The 23277-nt window shown below is 33.7% G+C and overlaps 1 protein-coding gene across 3 annotated transcripts in view; it reads left to right on the top strand.

Moving 5' to 3' along the window:
• Positions 1–686: 686 nt before the first annotated feature.
• The window catches only part of LOC111518099 (7SK snRNA methylphosphate capping enzyme), an 88736-nt gene continuing 66145 nt past the window's right edge, over positions 687–23277 (top strand). For all 3 annotated transcript variants that reach the window (XM_023174458.2, XM_023174450.2, XM_023174442.2), the window contains exon 1: positions 687–847. The gene's annotated coding sequence lies outside the window, so the exon portion shown is untranslated. The remainder of the gene's footprint in view (positions 848–23277) is intronic.

The following is a 23277-nucleotide window of genomic DNA, read 5'->3' as shown; positions in this document are numbered from 1 at the left end:
CACTAATTGTTGTGATCAGTTACTCATGTCTATAGTAATTGCACCAAAAACATTACTCATAAAAAAAATAGGTACATACATACATGTTTCACATTCAGTTGTAAAACTTTTTTTCTACAAGTAAATTCGAAAAAAAAATTGTCACCCCTTTGCTGGCATTTTTCTTTTTTTGTACCATATTTTTCCAAATTTTATACTATATAATTCTGCCTTTCAGAGGTGATTTGTTCAGGAATACTATATTTGAAGATTGGTTTCTGGATGACTCCAATTTTTCTTTAGATTTCTTATCAATTGAACTAAAAATTTGTATCCATTCAAGTTGAACAAATTTCATTTTTTACGGATGAAATTGTGATGGAGAAATTCATTCATGTGTAGAATGGCAAACTTTACTTTTAATCCCGATAACTTACGGTATAAATTCAAAGCATTTTTCACAAATCTAAGTTTTATATTTATAAGCAGTATTTGATGATTTTGCCAATGAAAAAGAGAGCTAAGAAATTGCGCAGATTGTGGAAGGTGAAAATCTCCAAGAAGGTCGATAAAAACTTTATATTAATAATTTTAAATTATTCAAATCCTAATAAATTTCTTTGCATTTGGCAACACTGTAGAATGCACTCATATCTACCCCGCTCGGTACATGTCGTTTACGTTCGGAATCAATCGTCTCCAATATTAAAATGGAGTCTGCCTTACAAGCACAACTATTTGTAGACGAATTGATGGTGTGTTCTTATCAGGCTCTCTCGATTAATGTTCAGTTATTGCGGTATGTAAAGCAAAAGTGCCCAAAATCTGACGTTGAATTGTGCAGGATACTTCGCTGAATCGACAGAAGGTAACATTTTTGACATTTATGTAGTTTTAAGGCTGAAATCCCATTTTAAAAGAGACCCATGGCGAGTCTCTGCAGTGGCATAATGTTTGCTGTTAGGTGCGCATGCGTGCTGTACGATTTTTTTGCGGGAATGCTTGAAGGTAATTGCATATTTAAATATTCAGTTTATAAGCTTCATATTTTTTTAATGAACACGATTAATTCTGGATTTTTTCTTTTCTAATATTTATTATTCTTTTGAAAAAATTGTTACGGGGTTTTCGAATTGAGAGCCACTGAAATGTAATTAATTTTCACTATTCAGGACAATAAAATATGTGTGGGCTGTCTATATATGCGACGCAGATAAGATGAATTTTTATGTGGTTATAAATAATTGAGTAATTTCATTTCCTTGGTTCTTTTAGAAGTTCATGAAAAAGTATTAGAAACTATTTATTCTGAGTCTTTAGGAGTAACGCAAATATGTGAATCGGCAGTAGGTATTATTGTAGAGTTCCTTTCATTAAATATTTAATTTTGATTTTATGACATTGTGGAAACAAGAATTTTCCTTCTCATGGAACTATGTGCAGTGAAAATTATTTCTGAGCTCATTGCTTCTATTAGATATTTTCTTATTAGGAGTATTTGATATTTTGAGATTCTTTATCATGTTCAAAAAATAACAATAGATGTATGTAGGTATATAATGAAGGATATAAGTGTAATGGACGAAGAAAGTTGAGGGGAAGATCATGGATTTAATTTCGTGGTTTGGCATATTTCCAGAATTTATACTGGATGTCTGCATAATAGAGAACAACTAGTTATTGACTGGAAGTTTTCCATATGCTTTGACAAGCGTAGCCTTTGAAGGTAGTTTTTAAAATTGAATTATCAATATTTGATTTCGTTGGTATTGCTATTTTTGTGTAATACAGGATTTATAAAAGAGTGAGTTTTACTTAAGATTTAGGCATAAAGATTCGGAAATTATTTTTCATTCTTAAAGTTCACAAAGCAAATATTAAGTTATGTGAAGTGATATTGTTACAAAAGGGGGATTTTTCAATTATTTGTATACAAAATTAGCGAGGTCGTTACCCCCTATCATTCAGTATTTTTATGCTGATTAATGAATTTTCTTTTATTGAAAAGACAGCATTTTCAGCAGAGATTAGTTTAAAAAAAATACCTTTCTACTTCTCCATTAATATAAAGAGTCAGAAACTTCAAAAGAAAGAAATTGAAGTATCAAATAAAACTCTTACTTAGACGTGTGGGTCATTCAGTTTTTTTATACAGGCCGGAAGAAAAATTCTGTCATAGGTAAACTACTCTAGATTATGAAGATTCAATGAAATTCTCGATTCCGAAATGCTTTTTTATTCCTTCAGTGTTTTTTTAGAAAACACGGAATTTTGAAACTTGTTTGTACCTATCCTTTTATAGTGTCTCATTATGTTGCTTCTTTGTTTCCCCTTTTAAAAAAATCGTGTTGGAAGTGGATGTGTTAAGTTTGACATGTTATTTGATAATCGCTAATTTTGTAATTTGCGATTTTATCAGGAATTTAATTTTATTATTTCATTGGTAAATGCCTCACAGTACTTTGCCTATTATTTTTGCATTTTTTGAAAAATCTATATCCAACATAGTTAAAGAGAAGTAAATTCCATTGAACTGGACTTGCCTTGATCATGATAAAATGACGTCACAACTAGGTTATATTTACTTTCCGTCGGTATATGACTTTTTAATACACGTCTATCAGTAGTAAGTTCCAGAATCAACATGGTTCTCCTAGGTTTGAAATATCTTTTCATCTTTTTTGATTAATATTCTTGATATTTTAATTAGTTAGAAGCATATGAGCATTTCGTATTTCATTTGTACCTTATCTACACATCAGTATGTGAAATAGTGAAAAAATTAAAATGAAACTAGATAGCAACAACAGCTACAACCGTTAACACAAACAATATATTTTGAATGGGACATTCTGAAAAGATAAGGCGAGTTTAAAAAAGAAAGGTTTTGACTTTCTACTTCTCCATCTTTATACAAAAATATGGGAATCTTCCAAAGAAAGGAAGTCGTCAATTATTTGAAATTAATTGCTTTATTCCTGTAATTGATTTCAAATAATTGATTTCTTTCTGCAATCAATTTCAAATAATTGCTTTCTTCCTGCAAATAATTGCTTTCTTCCTGCAATTAACTTCAAAAAAATTGATTTTGTCCTGCAATTAATTTCAAATAATTGCTTTCTTTCTGCAAATAATTGCTTTTTTCCTGCAATTAGTTTCAAATAATTGATTTCGTCCTGCAAATAATTTCAAATAATTGCTTTCTTCCTATAATTAATTTCAAATAATTGATTTCGTCCTACAATTAATTTCAAATAATTGCTTTGTTACTGCAATTAATTCCAAATAATTGATTTCTCCCTGTAATTGATTTCAAATAATTGATTTCTTCCTGCAAATAATTTCAAATAATTGCTTTCTTCGTGCAAATAATTGCTTTTTTCCTGCAATTAATTTCAAATAATTAATTTCTCCCTGCAATTGATTTCAAATAATTGATTTCTTCCTGCAAATAATTTCTTTATTCCTGCAATTAACTTAAAATAATTGATTTCTTCCTGCAAATAATTTCAAATAATTACTTTCTTCCTGCAATTAATTTTAAATAATTACTTTCTTCCTGCAATTAATTTTAAATAATTGCTTTCTTCCTTTCTTTGGAAGATTCTCCCTTTTTTCGTATCAAGATGGAGAATCAGAAAGCTAAAATCTTGTGTTCCCGAAAGTAATTGTTTTGGATATATTTTTTCATCCAATGATATAAATACGTTTTTTGTCTGATTCCACTATTGCTATCTCGAAAATGGTAAGACTCGCAAGGTTAGTTATATTAAAAAAAAATGCCTAGTTGAAGGACAATAAAAATCTTTTTCTCACAAAAAAACTAAAATAGTCGGATTTTCTTTTTTGGCTCCACCACCACTGTTTCATATTATATGAAAATGTGGCACAGTAACTTTTTGTGTTGGTATGATCGATCTGCTATAAATTTTATTTATTGGATTCCATAATCAACACCAAGTCATTCTCAACAAATTCATCAGCCACGCATCACAACACATGCGTTTCTTGACGTTTTCCTTCGGAAAAACATCATCAGAACAATTCCCGGTCAGAAATGTCTCAAACAGGAGAGACCAATATTTTTCGTATCCTGAAGTATCCTGAACATATATAAACTCCAAATAAATAACTCTTGGGAATGTTTAGGAGTTATGTAAGCCCAGACATTTCCTAAAGTTTTTGTTGCGGTACACAAGTAATGTTCAAACAATAATTTTCATGCTCATTTCTGTTGTAGTTCTGCAATTAAGAACATTGGAAAACGTTTTCATAGTAAGATTTTTACGTTTTTCTCGATGGGTTTCGTAAGCTTTCCTTAAAAGGCAGACATATGCCATCGCGGGCTTTTTTGTAGACCTATAACAGGGGGATATAACAGGAGAACAATATGTAATGAATTTTTTTGATGTATCTCAAAGGGACTAGGCAGCGTTTTCGATGAAAGTTCCTGGCTGTGCACGGGTACCTAACACCACCGCCCGACTTCTTACGGATAACATCTACATATTCACACCAATTCCCACAAAACATTGATAAATTATACACACTTCTGAATCACTTCATCAATTGGAGAAAACCGTATGAAAATCCGTTCGGTTGCTTTTGATATTATCGCGTTCAGATAGACACGAGTCGGGAGACTTTATTTTATAATATAATTATAGAGAAATGAACATTAAATATTTTGTCTGTAAGTATATAATTCTATGATGAACAGAAAAGGATAACTCGTTTTATCACAAAAAATATTCATAGTTCTGGAGATATTCAGAAAACAATTGAAAAGAAAATACCCGATCGAATTCACTCAAACGTTTTGGGGGTTATTCTTCACGATACAATAAAGATAAAATTCAGAAAAAAAATAGTCCATTGAATTTTATATTAACATCAGTAGTATATACTATAGTTCCAAAATAGTAGGCAATACATTCTCAGACATGATTGACGTTATTTTTGTCTTAATCTGTCTGTTGCTGTGGCGTACGGAAGTTATACTAAACAGATGAGGAAAAATCATGATAAGGATATACAAAATCACAACCTTGACAATGTTTTTGTTTTAATGTAATAATATTTTTGAAAATTCAGTGCCTACTAATATGGAATTGAATATTACTGGAGTTTTTTCCCAACACCAAATCGTCTGTCTTATCTATTGTCTATCTAAATTTATTTTTACAATGTGTCCTTATGTAATAGTCAGTAAATCTAATAATATTATTTTAATAAGCATATAGTATGCTATTTGGTATTGGTCCGTCCTTGTTATTCATAATATTATGTTTACTAATTTCTACACTCTTATAGGCATCTAGTTGCCTGTTGTTGTGTTAACTTGTCTAACTAATCTTAATGAACTGAAGTCTATGAAATGGTTTTGTTGCAAAATATGATGGGTGACTGCTGATTTTTCAGGTCTTCCATATTTTAAGTGTGGTATGTGTTCCTTATATCTTACTTTAATATATATTTTGCATTGCAGTCCTTACATTCAATTTACTAAATTCCAGGCTTTTCTGAATTCTCGACTTTGTCTTTTGGACTTCCCAAAAGGCTCTGTGGTGTATGACTTGTTTCAAAAACCACCTTCATACCTAGTTCCTTGAAAATCTTTACAAAGTTCTTCGTGTATTGGTGGTATAGAACTGAGATATATTTTTCTTGGTTTTTGTCCTTTCTGAAAGTCGAGATTCCGTTCATTCTTAACCTAACTTTCTTCTTCCTCATTATGTCATCTACAATACCCCTCGAGAAACCGTTAGTGGCTGCTATTTCCTGTATTGTACGTTTTTCTTTTGTGAACCTCTCATGTGTTGGAGGGAAAGTCAAAAGACGATGCACTAAAAAATTCAACCCAGCACGTTTGTGCTGTCCACAGATGTAAACTGACAGGAATATACCTGTACGTGCTTGTTTCTCTTCTGAATATATCATATTCTAACCCTCCATATTGGTTCCTCATTACCAAAACGTCAAGAAATAGTAGTTGTCCTTTATTTTCTAACTCATTCGTCTATTATTTGAAAAGGAAACAAAGTCCTCAATATTCGATTTTTTGGTATCGATTATTGCGAAAATATAAACATACCTTAGCCAAATCCTAGGAAATTACTTTGAATTTTCTTTGGTTTCCATTTCGAATCTGTTCATGAACAGGCCTGACAGGTAGGGGGACAAGGGGTTACGCATGGCCGTTCCTTCCTGTTGTTCATAAAAGCAACCTTCTACCTGGAACCGATTTTGTTTCATACACAAATTAGTAAGAAAAACGAATTCATTGATTTCGTTATTATTGAAATTATTTTTCTCTAGTAATTCCCCGAGGTATTGCAAGGTCTGTGGAATTTGGACGCTTGGAAATAAGGAACAAACAGAACGATGTTTTTTGTATGTTGTATGTTTTTTATACTAAAACCTGGTTCCGCAATAGACAAGGTTTCAAATTCCTTAGTGAGCCACTTTGCTGTTTGGTAGGTAGGAGCTCCAATAGCTGACACGATGGAGCATATTGATTTTCCCGGTTTGTGGATTTTTGGGAGGCAATATATTTTCGACACCGTTGGGTTGGAAACTTGAAGTATGAAATGGGGAATGTTCCTCAATTTGGGTTATTACAGCAAATGCAAGTTTGAACAAAATAAAGTTGAGTTCAATTCATGAGTTTTTCAAATTCACATCGATAAGTATTCAAATTGATGTTTCAAATGTTGGGTTTTAATTTTTGAAGGGATTTGTTTCTAATTCACATATTGGCAACAGCGCCTATATCACGTTGAAATAATTTATACGTGCCTAGATATTCTACTTTAGAAAAGGAAAATTATCTTTATAAATCAACAATTGTGCAAAATATAAATTATAGTTCAATACCACCTCCACAAGCCACATAAACAACAGTTGTTTTGTTATTTATTCAGATAGAGCAAGTTAGGTTAGGTGCACAAAATGTCATATGTCACAGAATGTCTCGAAACTCGGAACATAAGTAAACGGAACAGCACGCCATCTTTGTTTGCCTCATACAGGTAAAACGGATTCATTGTCCTTTATTAGCTATAATCGATGTTGCCAAATGGTGAAATAGAAACGAATCCCTTTAAATGTTAAATGCATTATTTCATTCCTCTTTTTTAAATATTCAAATATTTTTTTAAAGAAAAAGGTTGAAATGATAAGTTTAAAATGCGTTGTTTTAGAGCTCTTTTATGAAAACTACTTGATTTTGATCAGGAGGAATATTTCCCATTTTACTATAGTAGTTTCCGAATGAGTGAGAAAAAATGCTCTGGCACTCCACATTGAGAGGCCAGAGAGTGACCTTTAGGGAATATCAACTATTTTTATGGTTATCTAGACTTTATTATTGTTCCGTTGTTTAATTTTACAGTACTACCAATACGTAGTATATGTAAAAACATTACATTCAATCCGTTATAATGTGATTGTTTCGAAAGCTAATTGAGATAACGATTGACCGTTGAAGATAAAAATACTTTCTTGTTTCTACTTGTTCCTCAATACGTTTCCGTTAATAATACTTTGTTAAAATGTAACACAGCGATAACGACCGCTCATTCAATCGCGTCCCCTGTATTCTCTACAATCGCACAATCTCCGGTCCCGTACGGGTAAGGTCTTTCGCTTCGCTGCCTTTTTTGTATCAAAGTATTCGAGCATCCTTTCTCTTTCATCCGTCAGAACCAAACATGTACGAAAACTTAACAAGTACGACGGCCTCGTGCTATGCATACATATCAGGTGTCCTGTTTCCTCCATAAATTAGGCGATAAATTCCCATAAATATTTGAGAATAATTACGAGGACGAACCAGACGGGCTGCGTAATTAATGATTCTTTATTGAATCATGCTTTATGTCTCAGTTTTAATTGGTGTTCTAGAGTCCTGCTGTCGAAGAAGTTAATGATAATGACAATGTGTTCAGTGAATACATACACTTCGATTATTTTAACTTTACCGATACGTCATCAATTTATGATCATAGAAGTCACACCACTCTATGTAACATATCTTTCTATCAACCGCTATGAACAGATGACACTTCGTTAACATTTGTCTTCTAATCAAAGACTTATGTTATAGTGATGATCAATTAATACTCATAACAGTGGAAAGAGATAACCAGACAGCCGACAGTGTTTTATAATTTACCTACATTTGCCAGAGATGATATTGACAGTTGACAGTATCATTGTTTTGTGTTTGGGTATTGTTTTCGTCAGTTTTACAGTGTCTCTGCATCCATGCACGGATGATTTGATTGAAACTCGTTTGTTAATATTAATGTCTGCAAATGTTTTGGAAACATTGCAATGCCATCTTTTTCGTTAACTGTCACATCTACATAAAAACTAACTTTTGAGGTTGTTAGGATCCGATATTTCCAAAAATTTGAAAATGTCAATTTATTGTCATTAACTACACGTTATAATTTTTATCGGGATATTAGCCACTTCGTCTTACATTTGACCACAATTTCGCGATTTATTTCATATGCACATCAACGATGACGTATCGGTAAAGTTAAAATAACCGAAGTGTACACAGTCATCGTTCAAGTAAACAATATAGTGCAACCTACCTTCCAACAGCTCTCCTTTAATAATATAATTAGGGAGCTAACTAATTTCGTTATTAAATAATCATTTCTGATTATACAGTGTGTCCGGAAAACATAGGTCTCCAATAGTTGTTGTAAATTTTGACAAATAGCAACTAGTTATTATAATTGAATAATGAATAAACTCACTTGAAATAATTCATTTCAAAGTTAATTGAATATTTGGGTTTTTTACTAAGAAAACTTGAGCAATTGCGTTCATCTTTAATTACTAATATATACAGTGTGTCCGCACAGTATGGAATAAATTCGATATTCCCAAAACCAAAGGTCGTTTTACAAAAAACTGAAACACGTCGATTTTTAATTTTAATATTCTACATTTTATAACAAAATATCATTATACAGGGTGATCCCGTGTTAGGAATCACACGTTAAAAAGTAAGACCTCGTTAATCCTTAGCTCGCACAAGTTTCGACTTCTGAGGGTTGTCGTTCGTAGGGGTGCGACAGCTGGTTAACGGAAAACATATTTTAAACAGATTTTTTTTAAACAGATTCCTGTATAATGTGATGACGTCATCGGTAATTTTTTCAAATGCAACACTCTCTATTTGGTGTCAGTTTTAGATAATCCGTAACGAGCTGATTCCGAAAAGGTAGATACTTGGGGTCTAACGGAGAGAATTTGAAAGATGAGCGATAGAAGAATAGAATTTTGTGAAGCCATGATAGATAACTGTCACCGAGACCGTCTCCTCGTAAAAAATATACTTTTTTTTGGTGAAGCCACTTTTACATTAAATGGTGGGGTCAACCGTCAGAATTGTAGGTACTGGGCCAAAGAAAACCCCCACTGGATGCGTGAGCATCATACACAATACCTGCAAAAGGTAAATAAATGTATGGGATGGCATTGTAAGAAACAGGATTATCGGACCCTACTTTTTCGACGGTACTTTAGACGGGCCAACATACCTTCAGTTTTTAAGGGGATATCTTGTACCTACTTTAATTAATTTATCCCCAGTAGATTTAATCCTGGAAGTTTTGATGAAAGTTTATGGTTTCAACAGGATGGTGCGCCTCCACATTATGCTGCAGATGTTCGAAGGTATCTCGACCAAATGTTTACGAATCGATGGATTGGTAGACGTGGACATATTGAATGGCCAGCGAGGTCGCCAGACTTGAATCCGTTGGATTACTGTATGTGGGGCCATCTGAAGAATGTTGTTTATAAAGCGAAATCAGCAAATATTCAAGAATTAAAACAGATAATTCGAACAGAAATAAAGAATATTTCTCAAGAAACCATAAACAAGGTTCAACAAGAATTTATTCAACGTTTAGGTTACTGTCAAATGCAGCAAGGACTACAGTTCGAACATTTACCCATTGTTAAATTAATCATTAAAAAAATATAAAATAATTAATTCATTTCTACTTTTATTAGATATCAATAAAAATTATTTTCTAAGCGCACATCTTTCAAATTATGTCCGTTAGACCCCAAGTATCATACCTTTTCGGAATCAGCTCGTTACGGATTATCTAAAACTGACACCAAATACAAAGTGTCGCATTAAAAAATACGGGTGACGTCATCACATTAATATGGATCTCCCTGTATAATGAAATTTTGTTGTAAAATTTAGAATAATCAAATTAAAAATTGACGTGTTTCAGGTTTTTGTAAAACGACCTTTGGTTTTGGAAATATCAAATTTATTCCATACTTTGCGGACTCAGTGTATAAGAATCACAGTAACTATATAAGTAGTTGGTTTTTGGTATAGTAATCATCAAAATACAAATTGTTATCCTTCAAAAAACTTTGTATTTCATCTTTCCTCGAATTTTCATTCGGTACTTTGATGAGCCGTCGCGTTGTCGAGAAATTTTATACTATTCGCATCAAAATTTGGAATCAATGTGTTTTCAAACTATTTATCGATTCCTTATGATAATAAACAATGCAGTCCTCAAGTTATTTTCCACATAATTTCAAAGAATTCGGAACTCATCCTCTACTTCCTCCGCAATGCACAATGATTAGTCGATATCTTTTGTTTGCAGACATGTTAGGCGAACACATTTTTGAACCATCAGTCCACCATTTCGTAATTGTGTCGAGAGTGTCATACCATATAGAATATTTGCCGTTGTTCTTGTCTATATTTAGTTATTTGTTCTAAGTATTTGTTACGCAATTCCACTATTCTTCTTCTTTCCATAACTGCTTGTCGTTTGTTTATTATTTTAAACTAAATCCTAGTTTATTTATCCAATTCCAAAGAGTTTTGTCACAGCAGCTCACGTTATGGCCGGAAGTATTCAATTTCTTCCTTATGATTTCAATTGTAGAAATCTCATTGCTTTTGTAACAGTCGTAAATTGTTTTTTTCAATGATTTTATTAGATGAACATCTAAAGTTGAGAAAGGAATTTCGGTCAAATCTGATGTTGCTTGTAATAATTTGTTTCCCTCGAAACCAAACTTGAAATGTAGATTCTTATATACATTAAAAAATATTCTCCGTGTTTCAATATTAAATGCATCCCGATCTTATTCACTGCCATCTCTTTTTCGCATTGTTCAATATCGCTATTGGAATCATTACACTGAAAAAGTCTGCGTTGTTATCACACTCGTTAATACTATTAGTATTTGTCCAAGGATGCCACATTTCGAACAGATAATAAAAATTTTAAGTTATTATAACTGCACCAATATCGAATTTCAACACTCAAATCGCGATCAGTTCCTGAATTGAACACAACGGCGATAACCATCTCCGCATTCCCCGATTTCTATTCGTCACCGTAATGACTTCAAATTTAATTTTAGGACTTTTTTTTATGAATCACAACTTTTTTTTCGAGTAGTTGTTTTATGCAACTCTATTGAAACTAAATCAAAACTTGAAAGAAAATTAAAATATTGCTTTGTGTGTCATGAATGCGTGAATATGTAAATTATTAGGAACCGCACATTGAAAGGTAAGACCTCGTTAGTCCTTAGCTCGCACAAGTTTTGACTTCTGAGGGTTGTCGTTCGTAGGGATGCGATAGCTGCTTAACGAAAAAAACACATTTTGAACTTTTTTTTTAAACATATTTCAGATGAGGTGAGCCGATATATTTCTTAAATCTGTTTGTTTAAAATCTGTTTTTCCGTTAATCAGCTGTCGCCCCCATACGAACGACAACTCTCAGAAGTTGAGAAACTTGTGCGGGCTTTTACCTTTTAACGTGTGATTCCTAGATGTCTTCATTAAAATAAATAGTTCCCGCTTGGTAATTGATATGTTTCTCTACACAATACTGTTTTTTTTTGTTATACAATTATCATCGGCGTGCGTGTTTTGAGCGGTAATAAATTTGTTCTCGCTTTTATAGATGTTGATTCGTACTTGAATATTTAGTCGAAATTATTTCATGAGTTTCAGCTGTAAAAACTACTACTAACAAACATCTGAAGGTCAGTTTAATTACTAGTTCACAGGAGTTTGCATGATACCAATAATTTTATTCCAGAACGGTAAATAGTAAAATACTTTAATAAAAATAAGAGTATTATAATAGTAATAATAATAAGAATATGAATACATTCTTATCTCAAGATAATTCACATTGTATGGTAATCGTCATATTTGCAACCCATATCTATGTAGTACCCAATAGTATTGCATACCCAATTTTTTAAGAAAGAGAGAAAAATAGTGAAAACAGTACAAAATGAAACATTATTTAATAATACAAAGTAATAATAAAAAGAAGCAATGACATGTCACAGATTAAAAAGATTACATGTGTTCTTAAAAAAATATTTTAAATTTATTCACAATTTTTCATGACTTCGGGTAGTTTATTGGATATTTTGCGCCAAGTATACTCGGATAATTCTTTTCGAGATTGTATTTGGCGAATGGTGTATGAAACAAATGGCTAATTTTATTCAATTAGCGATTTTTTATTGTACCCAGTTATTCTCATACAGAAATTGATGTATTTGGTGATTTGGTTCATACAGAAATTGATACATTTGGTGATCCGGAGAGATGCAATTTGTTCGTGTATGGTGAATTATTAAATGTTTCTGAACTGGATTTTAGAAATTTGTACAAACACGTCTTTCACATATCTTTATCACAACACATAGTATCAGAATATCCTTGATAATATGATACATTTGAAAAATGATAGAGAGCATAATAGCATTATTCCAGATTTGACTTCGGCATCAGTCAACTACGAACTGCCTTGTAAAGTACTGTTCCCGAGTAGAGAGGACTGGATCCTCCGGGAGACGGAAATATTGAGAGTAGATAGTTGATGGTTCACAGATAGATCAAAAACACCTTGTGGTTCTGGTGCAGGTGTTTTGAGTCGCAGACCAAGGACAGAGATATCTACCTGCCTAGGAATCTATCCGACTGTATTTCAAGCAAAAATTTACGCTATTGAATTATGTGCCGAAAGGTTGAAAGAATCAAATCTCATACACGTCAATAAAAATATTCTCGGACAGTCAAGCGGCCTTGGAAATTCTTGGCTCCAACCGAGCAATGTCTAAATTGGTAGCAAATTGCCGAAAACAACTCCATTCGATAGGAAGACTAAACAGATTGTCTCTGGTCTGGATTCCTGGCCATACTGGCCTGGAAGCTGTGTTGCCGGCGGGCAAAATTTAAAATTACCAAATCTATGAAGCAAAAATCACCAGATTTGAAAAAATATCACCAGATTTCACCATATTGAACAAAAAATGAATAGGAAATTGTGACCAAAACTAAATACAAAGTTTCAAACAGAAAATTTATTGAAATAAGTATTCATTCTTACACAATAAATATAAAAAAACATAACTCTCTCATAAATAAATATTTGAGCAAAAACAAACAGAAAATTAATGGCCAAGACAATAAAGGAAAAAAAAATAAAATGAACTCTCTTGTAAATAAATATTTGAACGAAAACACAAAAAAACCCAGAAAATTAATGACCAAGTATATTTTGATCAACTACCTACTACTATTATTTTGATTCATACATTTTATGATCACATTTCCTTAGTATACTATCAGAAATTTCAAAGTTGTAACAGTTTTTCTTATTGTTTAATATAACTCGTTTAGAGTGAAGAATTCCACTGAGGGTGTCAGAATTCAGCAATGAGAATGGAAAACTTTGTAGATCCAGCTTTCTGTAATAACAAAGCTAGTGAATGATGACCTAAAACATTTTTAATAATAGCAGTGCATTTTGTGCGCTTCAAATTAACATCTTTCGCTGCCTCAGGATGTTTGCTTGTTTCTTTCATCATTTCTTCCAAATGATCAACACTGCTTATAGCTATGTTACGTTCCACAATGAATGAAGCTAATCTTATTTCTAGTTCTTGTGATTTTTTCTTTTGAGTTCGGTTGTCTGTGAATAACCTCATTCGTGAGACTGGTTACTGCAATTTTACAAAAGAAGCTTTCTGCATGTGTTTTTTCGTCCTTTCATTCTTTTGTACTGATGAGATTTCACCTTGCAAATCTATGTTACATAATTGCTTCCTAATTTGCTACATCGAGTCCATGTAAACTTTTTTCAATCAATCAAATCAATCAAAGTTTACATGGATTCAATCCATGTAAACTTTTTTCCGATTGAGAATTGTATTTATGCTTATAATTCCTCTTCCGTTTGGATATTTGTTTTGTTTCAATATCTTTAGGGACTGTATTTGTATATGTTTCTGATGAATTTGTATCAACGGGAGAATGAATAACTTCTACAAATGATACATCAATTCGTTAGCTAGACTTGCCCTTCATAAATAATACCTAAAAATGTATCATTATCTATGGATTTCATCGTCTTTAATTCATTTTCTTTATTTTGCATTTTGATATTTTTTACAATTTATAGATTCAAAAGAAAATAAGTTAGGCTCAGTTAACAATGTCAGCATTTAAATTATGAACAAAACCACAGAACACAGAAGATATGTGACTTAACATAGAACTCATAAAATCATACGCTATACAAGTGCGCTATGCTTCATGTCGATGATAACAATGCGAGGTTATCGTTTTCAGTTGCCGGGTTATGCGAGCGACAAGCTTTGCGTTCTTCTTGTCTTTCAATTTGAAATATGTCATAAATAAACAAACATCGCCAAAATATCACAGAACATGAAAAATAATCACAAAATCACCACATTGACATGAAAATCACTGAATCTGGTGATAAATCACAAGCATTGGCAACATTGCCTGGAAGGCAATGAGGCTGCTGACTCCCTTGCAAAGGAGGGTGCTGCAAGCAGCTTCATCGGACCAGAACTTGCCATTGGCAAACAAAGATTGAACACCAGGATGGCAAGATGTATGGAATTCTAACAAAATCTTCCAGGATTGGCACACTCCAAGGCGTTTATTCAACCTTCGAAGCTTGATACTAAACAGTTGTTGGGCTACAAGGGGCTTTCAACGGTCTATGAGCAACTAGGTGGCGTTACGATGGGGAGTCCACTTAACCCGGTGATAGCAAAATATTTCATAGAACGGTTTGAAGGAAAAGCGATAGACACTTTTGAATTGAAGCCGACCTTGTGGTTACCTTACATGGATGACACCTTCGTCATCTGGAAACATGGAAGAGACGCCCTGACCCTTTCCTGAACCACTTGAACGTCTAACACCCTAGCATAAAATTCACCATGGAGATTGAGCAGGACCAACGGATAGCTTTCCTAGATGTACCAGTAGAACGATGTGGTACCAGACTAACCCACAAAGTGTATGGAAAACCCATACACACACACAGATAGATACTTGCACGCACTATCGAACCACCATCCTAGCCAAAAGAGAGGAGTCATCTTCACTCTAACGGAACGGGCTCGGAGAATATGTGAACCAGAACATCTGGAGAGGGAACTGAAATACCTTGAAGTGACCTTGAGATCGAATGGATACAGTGCCTCCGAGATCAGGAAAGCCATGAAAACGAAGAGCACCACGGTTCAAAAAGCGAAAAAGGATCAGATGGTTGCACGTGCAAATCTACCGTTTATCCCTAGGGTCACCGACAGAATTGGAAAACTAATGGATAATCACGACATCGAAACAGTCTTCAAACCCATGAGGAAGATACAACACAACCTCAGGTCGGCTGAAGACAAAAGAGACCCATTATCAGCAGCAGGGGTCTATCGCATACCGTGCACTTGTGGGAAGGTATATATCGGAACCACCAAACGATTCATGGGAACAAGACTGAAAGAGCATAAAAGGAACTGCAGACTAGGCCAAGAGGACAAGTCAGCTGTGGCAGAACACGCGCTTAGTGAAGGAGACCACATAATTTTGTTTGAAAACACAGAACTAATTGTCCCCAACAAGGGATACTATAGCCGATTGGTACGGGAGGCAATAGAGATCCACAAACAATAGAAAAGAAGAAGCGGTGAACCTCAATCGAATATGCAACCCCATTTCAAGGAATTTGAGAATAACAAAAAGAATGACAACATACAGCAAGATTGTTAATGTTCCAGGTTCAAGTACAGGCACAAGTGCACGTACAAGTACAGGTACAAATACAGGTACCAATACAACTGATTACCTGACAAGGCATAAATACACTTTTCGAAGCCTAAAAGTCAGTCATCGGACAGCAAGCCATGATGGTTAACCTCTGAAGAAGCTAGCCACTCGTGCGAGCGAAACGTCAAGAAGAAATTCCATTGCTTGGAATTGCTCCCACATCCACCATATTCGCCAGATTTGGCTCCCAGCGACAACTGGCCGTTCCCAACCTCAAAAAATGCGCTCCCATAAGAAATTTCGCTCGAATGAAGAAAGAGAGACCTGTTTTGAGGCAAAAGATACATCGTTCTACAAAAGTGGTATTAAAATGTTAAAGCCGCGCATAACTTTATTCACTTAACAAATGCAAAATATAAATGCGTTTTGAAATAAGTAAAAGCGATAAGTACCCAAGGACTTCGTTATAGCAATAAAACATACAGGAAATTAATTTTAAATAGACCTATAAAAATTATAATGAATTTTCAATAAAGTAATATAATAAAATAACAGGAAGGTATATAAACATTATAATAAAATTTCAATACAGTAATATGATAAAAAAAGCAATGATTAAGGAGAATTTCATCTGCGAAAGATGTATTGAACTCAGTCGTTAAAGTTGTGTCAAGTCCAGGTAAGTATTTGAAGTCCTAGTTCAGCATTTGTACAAAATATCTTCCACGTTCGAGTATATTTGTATACCCCCACCTTTTTTTGGAACAAATGCTTATTATATTTTTTTTTATTGTTTCAGGTAGCGAATTTTTACTTTTATGTTCCAAATATTTTTTCCAAAGAGAATATCTAAAAATATACCTATTTAGGAGCAATACTTTTTGAACGCATCAAAAAAAATCGTTGGTTTTCATACCAGAACTTCCGCCAAAATATATGTTTTAATTCTTGCGTAGTGAACGCAAGAAATAATGAATAATAAAACATCTACTTACCAAAAAAGATTTATGAAGGTACCTGTAATTTTCATATCACCAAGAGCCGTTTATAATAAACAATTCAAAACCCACTTTCTTTGAAATCATAAGTTTTTAACCGATCAGCGAACGCAGAAAATGTTGGATATAGTTTTCTTGCGTGACTCATAATCTAACACAGCTCACTCGTGTAATAATCAACTATTTATGAACAGGTTAATCATACTCTTGCTTTTCGAAACCGTGCTGTAGAATCGATATAATGATGCTGTTTCAGTTAAGAATGCGTTTAGTATGAAAATTATATAAATAATTATAACTATGATATGTCCGTTTAAGTTAGTTTCGATGAAATTCGAAGAAAAGAAGAAGATTGAATAATTATTCTACAATACTCTAATTTGTTCACAACTTTGAACAGGGCGAGAGAGGACAGGGAAGGTGAAATATTCAAAACATTCGATATGTTTTTTTCGCATATTTACCCCATCTTTCAGTTTAGGTGCTAAGAATACACAGTTTCACTTTGTTGGATGTCAAATTCAATAGCAACGAGCCTGGGTACAAACAGTTTGCTGGAATAGTAAACGCAGATTGTTAAAAATCTGGAAAATTATTTTAGACCAGGAAGTTGAATATATTATATTGACAGGCAAATTAGGGACTTATCTGTCCATGACGTCATTGCATCGGTACCAGGGTTTGGAATATGGGTTTGTATATGTATGTATGGAATAAATTCATTTTTAGCGTTATTATGTACTATGTGAAAAAAACCTGAAATAGGTCGATTTTTATTCTTAAATTGACAATTTACAGTATGAAAATATTATCCCCCTCCAGCACCCCTTCTGAATAATAAGCACCCCCTCGAAAATTTTAAATAGCAAAGGGGGTCGTGTGGCACCTTGTTGGAAAGGGAGTTTAGTCCTCTGTTTAGGAATATAAAGTTTATTTAGGTTTGGTGTAAACATAACAGAGAACATTGATTTTTAGGATGTAAAATTTTGATAATGTCTCTAGGTATCCCAAAACTTTACGTAGAATGAAGATAATAATGCTACATAATATTTAGAATATATTTTTCAATGTACTTTACAATTAAATTAAATGTTCAAAATGACCACTATTAACTTCTTGACAATAACCGAGGCGATTTTGGAATTCTCGTACAACATTTTGTATGACCTCGGGGGTTTTGTTAATTTCTTCCGTTATCGTAACTTTTAAATCAGCAATATTGTTTGGTCTATTAAAATATACTTTAGATTTCAAATAAACCTGTAAGAAGTAATAGAGAGGAGTCTAATCCGGAGATCTAGCCGGCCATTCGATCGTTCCACGTCTTCCAATCCACCTACTGGGAAAAACCTCGTTTAAATAATTTCTAACTATACGTGTTAAATGCGGTGGAGCTCCGTCTTGTTGGTAGTAGATAGTTCGATGATTAACATCAGGAAAATGTATTTGTAATGTAGGCACTAAAAAGTTAATCAAAAAATCTAGATAAACCTCACCATTAACAGTGCCCTCAAAAAATAAGGGCCAATAATTTTATTGTTAATGATACCAGCCCAAACGTTAACTTTTTTAGGATATTTAGTGTGAGTCGAACATATCCAATGAGGATTTTCTCTGCTCTAATATCTACAGTTCTGTCTGTTGACTGTTCCGTTTAAATGAAACGTCGCTTCATCAGAAAACACTATTTTGTTTATGAACTGCAAATCTGCGTTTATTCTGTCTATCATTAATTCACAGAATTCTTGCCTTCTATCAGGATCGTCTTCATTTAACTCCTGAACCAAATGAACTTTGTAAGGGTGGTATTTTTCTATACGCAAAACTCTCAAAATAGATGATTTACTTACATCATTCTCGGCGGCAAGTTCTCGAGTTTTCATCAGTAAATTGAACATTTCTACCTGGTTTTCCAATATTTTTTAAATGTCCAGTTTCACGAAACTTTTTTTCAATTTGGCTACCTGTAGACTGCAACACGTGTTGACCAGGTTATTTATTATAAAAAATTTCACAAACCTCCTTTTCAGTTCTTGTTTTATTACCACAACGAATCATAATTAAAATGTCTATTCTTTGAGTCTCGGACAAATGAGCCATAATTAAATTTAATACGCCCTCAAATATATTGACGTCTTTTAGTGACTTTAAATACCTAAATGACACAGCCTACTAAATTAATATCAATTGTTTATTTGGCTTTTTGTCTAATATTTTAGTATCTTCAAAGATTTTTTCCAGGATTCAAGGTTAGTAAGGAGCGTGTAACAGGGATGGTCTGTTTAATAGATCAGGTTATTGTCAAGAAGTGAATAATGGTGGTCATTTTGAACATTTAATTTAATTGGAAAAAATAATTTTCTCAGTTATGATTGCACCAAACTTCAAAAACTTTATATTGCTCAACAGAGGACTAAAATCCCTTTTCAACAAGGTGCCACACGACCCCCTTTGCTATTTAAAATTTTCGAGGGGGTGCTTATAATTCAGAAGAGGTGCTGGAGGGGGATAATATTTTCAAACTGTAAATTGTCAATTTAAGAATAAAAATCGACCTGTTTCAGGTTTTTTCACATAGTACATAATAACGCTAAAAATGAATTTATTCCATACATATGGACCGCACTGTATAAACGTGACATTGGTCACAGATAAAGGAGAATATGCTAAAAAGAACAAGAAAATTCTATTTGCTACTTTCTTAGATATTGAAAGCACATTCGATACGATAGGTTGCCTTTTATGTTTTGGGATTTGGCAACCCTAGTGTTGCAATCTGGCAACTGACAGCTCTATTGTAAAGTTCACATTTTTGAGCTTATACGTACTCAGAACGTTTCGACATACGCGCGTTATTTGTGTTGTTTACAGTAACTTTAAAGATTCATCTCGGCCCAAAAATGGAATTAAATCGTGAACATTTTCTTGCGATTATTTTTTTACAACTTTCAACGTGGATTAACTCAGCAACAGTGCATGGATGAACTTAATTCAATTTTTGGCGATGAAGCTCCATCAAGGACCAGTGTTTATCGATGGTATGGTGAATTCAAAAGTGGTCGTAATTCACTCCAAGACGAATTTTGTGAAGGTCGTCCGAAATCAGTAGTTGTTCCGAAAACCATTGATGCTGTGCGCGAACTGATATTGTAAGAACGTCATGTGACTTATCGTGAGATTGAGACAACTTTAGGCATTAGTGGGACAATTCAATATTGCATAAACATTTAACTGTCAAAAAATTTGTTCGCGTTGGATCCCACACAATTTGTCAACCTCAAGAAAAGGCTCGTGTCGATTGGTCGAAAAAAATGCTCAAAAAATACGATCGCGGTGCTTCGAAACACGTCTATGACATCGTGACGGGTGATGTATCGTAGATTGACGCGTATGAGCCCAACAGTAAACAGCAGTCGACTGTATGGGTATTTTAAGATGAGCCAAATCCAACAAAAGTTGTTCGCGCACGAAGCACTTCCAAGCAAATTGTCGCCAGTTTTTTAGGAAAAATTGGACATGTCAAAACCGTACCACTAGAACAACGCAGGACAGTCAATTCTGAGTGGTACACAACCATTTGTTTGCCAGTTGTCTTCCAAGAAATCAGGAAAACCAACCGCCGAAGACGGACCACTCTTCACCACAACAAAGCAAGCTCTCACACATCGGCTCAAACTACTGCATTTTTGAGTACTCAAAACATCGATTTGATGAGTCATCCGCCGTATAGTCCTGACTTGGCACCGAATGACTTCTTTTTATTCCCGCACGTAAAAAACAAACTGAGAGGTCAACGTTTTTCGACACCTGAAGACGCGGTTGTTGCATTCAGAATGCATTTTTTGGAGATACCTCAGACTGGCAAAAGTGCTTCGACAATTGGTTCAAACGCATGCAAAAGTATATAGATCTTCATGGGGAATATTTTGAAAAACAATAAAGTGATTTTCGGTGATTAATATTTGTTTTTGTTCTTGTATAAAAGACAACCCTCGTACAAGGTTCTTAGAATCAATTATCCAAAATGCGAGAAGAAGAGGAATCAAAGATGCATGCTACCTTGGTAGTCAATTTGAATATCTTAGGATGATAATGGATATGAAAAGTGCATCGTTGACCTCCCTTTTTTCATGTATTTTAAATAAAGGGTCTTCCAATAGAAACTTCCGAACTTTGACAATCGATAACGGCCATCATGTTGAAGCTACATCTGTCAAATTGGTTGTCATTTATTCAGTCTGTTTTGCCAAATCACCATGAACGGATAAAGCAATCAGCAACACGTGCAAATAACAAAATTGTTTTATCAAAATGGGTACGTTTCGACTTCTAAGGGTTGTCTTTCGTAGGGATGTGACAGCTGGTTAACGAAAAAACAGATTTTTTTTAAAAATTTCGATGATATCTCACACACATTTTTGTTTTATTTAAATTCAAAGATAGGAGGCGCTTAATTAAACTAAAATCTTCTTTTCCAAAGAAGAGGAAACTTGGAGTTGTCACGTATTGTATTTCTTATCCTCAGTCAATATATTGTACAACATGTAAACATAGTAAATCGTAGCAGCCTTGGCGGAAGCAAAAACTAAAAGTTCAGCGTTTTTTATGTAATTGACTTGAGAACTGAAATAAAGACAGTCTATTAGAAATCGTCGTTTCATTCAGATATATAACAGGAGTATTTAGTAACACCCTGTATGACGATTTCCACAGTACTTCGAATCCTTATATGATGGGTGTATTTTACGAAGGAACTTTCGGGGCATTCTGTATGTCAAGCAGGCTATTATTTTTGTTGAATAACCATCATTCTTCCTCATGTTGTTTGTCGAACTTTGTAACCGTAGTCTATCTAAATATAGGCGCTCCGTTGGCAACTTTTTCATGTTCGAAAGGGATGTAAATGTATACCCTTGGTTATCGATGCCCAGCGTTTTTGCTCGTAAAATAGGCAGGGGATGTTTGTGATTGATAGGAAAAGACTTTCATCGCACTTTCCCCTTGAATTTTTGAGGAATGAATATTGAAGAGAAAAAAGGAACTTTTTAGTATTTTTTCTGCCTTATTTCTCATCTGGTCTTATTTACTTGGTCGATCTCAAAAAGTTGTTGTTGATGGTCATCAGTCCTTACCTCTTGATATTCTATCAGGAGTACCACAAGGTTCCATTTTGGGACCTTTATTGTTCATCATTTATACTACTGACATTATCTCGTCCATCAAGAAATGTAAAATACAGGCGTATGCTAATGACATACAATTATACATGCACTTTAAAATAGATGAGTGTGCTGAGGCACAAAATCTCTTCAACACTGATCTTGATTTGATCAATGGGCTATCAAGTGAACATGATTTGAAAATTAATCCTAATAAAACAATGATGATGCACTTTGGATCGCAGAAGAATCGTAAATTTGCAGAAAACAATTTCCGTTTAGAACCAGGTTATACTATGTTGACTCCTGTCAATACAGCTAAAAACTTAGGGGTCATGCTTGACACTGATCTTAGATTTACTAGTCATGTTAAAAATTTAATGAAAAAAGTTTATATGTCATTGAAACTGTTATACTGTAATCGTTTTATTTTGAGCCAACCTCTAAAAAGAATGCTCTGTGATAGTTTGGTGCTAAGCCATTTCAACTACTGTGACTTCATATATGGGCCATACTTATATGATTCAGATAAAAAAAGAATACAAAAAGTGCAAAATTCTTGTTGCCGCCTAATTCATGGACTTCGTAAGTATGATTCAATTTCTGAAGCCTTTAAAAACTCCCGCTGGCTCAATATGAAAAACCGTATGATTCATCATTTGGGTTGTTTTGTCCATAAATTGATCACCCTTTCCCATTCTCCTCTTTTAATACAAAAACTAATTCTGCGTGAGAATATTCACTCAAGAAACATCAGATATAAAAACAAATTAACTATGCCACAACCTCGCACTGCACAGTTCCAGAGATCATTTCTTTTTGGTGCTGTAAAACTCTATAATTCATTGCCTGAGCAATTGAAGAGATTCAATATCAGGAAATTCAAATACAAATATAAAAATTATATCTATAATAGTCAGTAATGTCAACTTTTACTTTTTAGACAACAGATCAATTTAATTAAATTATTTATCAACTATCTTTAGAAGGTAATCACAAATTATTATTTTAT

This window comes from Leptinotarsa decemlineata, unplaced genomic scaffold, assembly GCF_025532065.1.
Source record: "Leptinotarsa decemlineata unplaced genomic scaffold, Ldec_3_MD MMD2_tig00001064_RagTag_RagTag, whole genome shotgun sequence".
Classification (NCBI taxonomy): Eukaryota; Metazoa; Arthropoda; class Insecta; order Coleoptera; family Chrysomelidae; genus Leptinotarsa; species Leptinotarsa decemlineata.
Note: the sequence above shows the minus strand (reverse complement) of the source record. Positions and strands in the feature narration are given on the sequence as shown.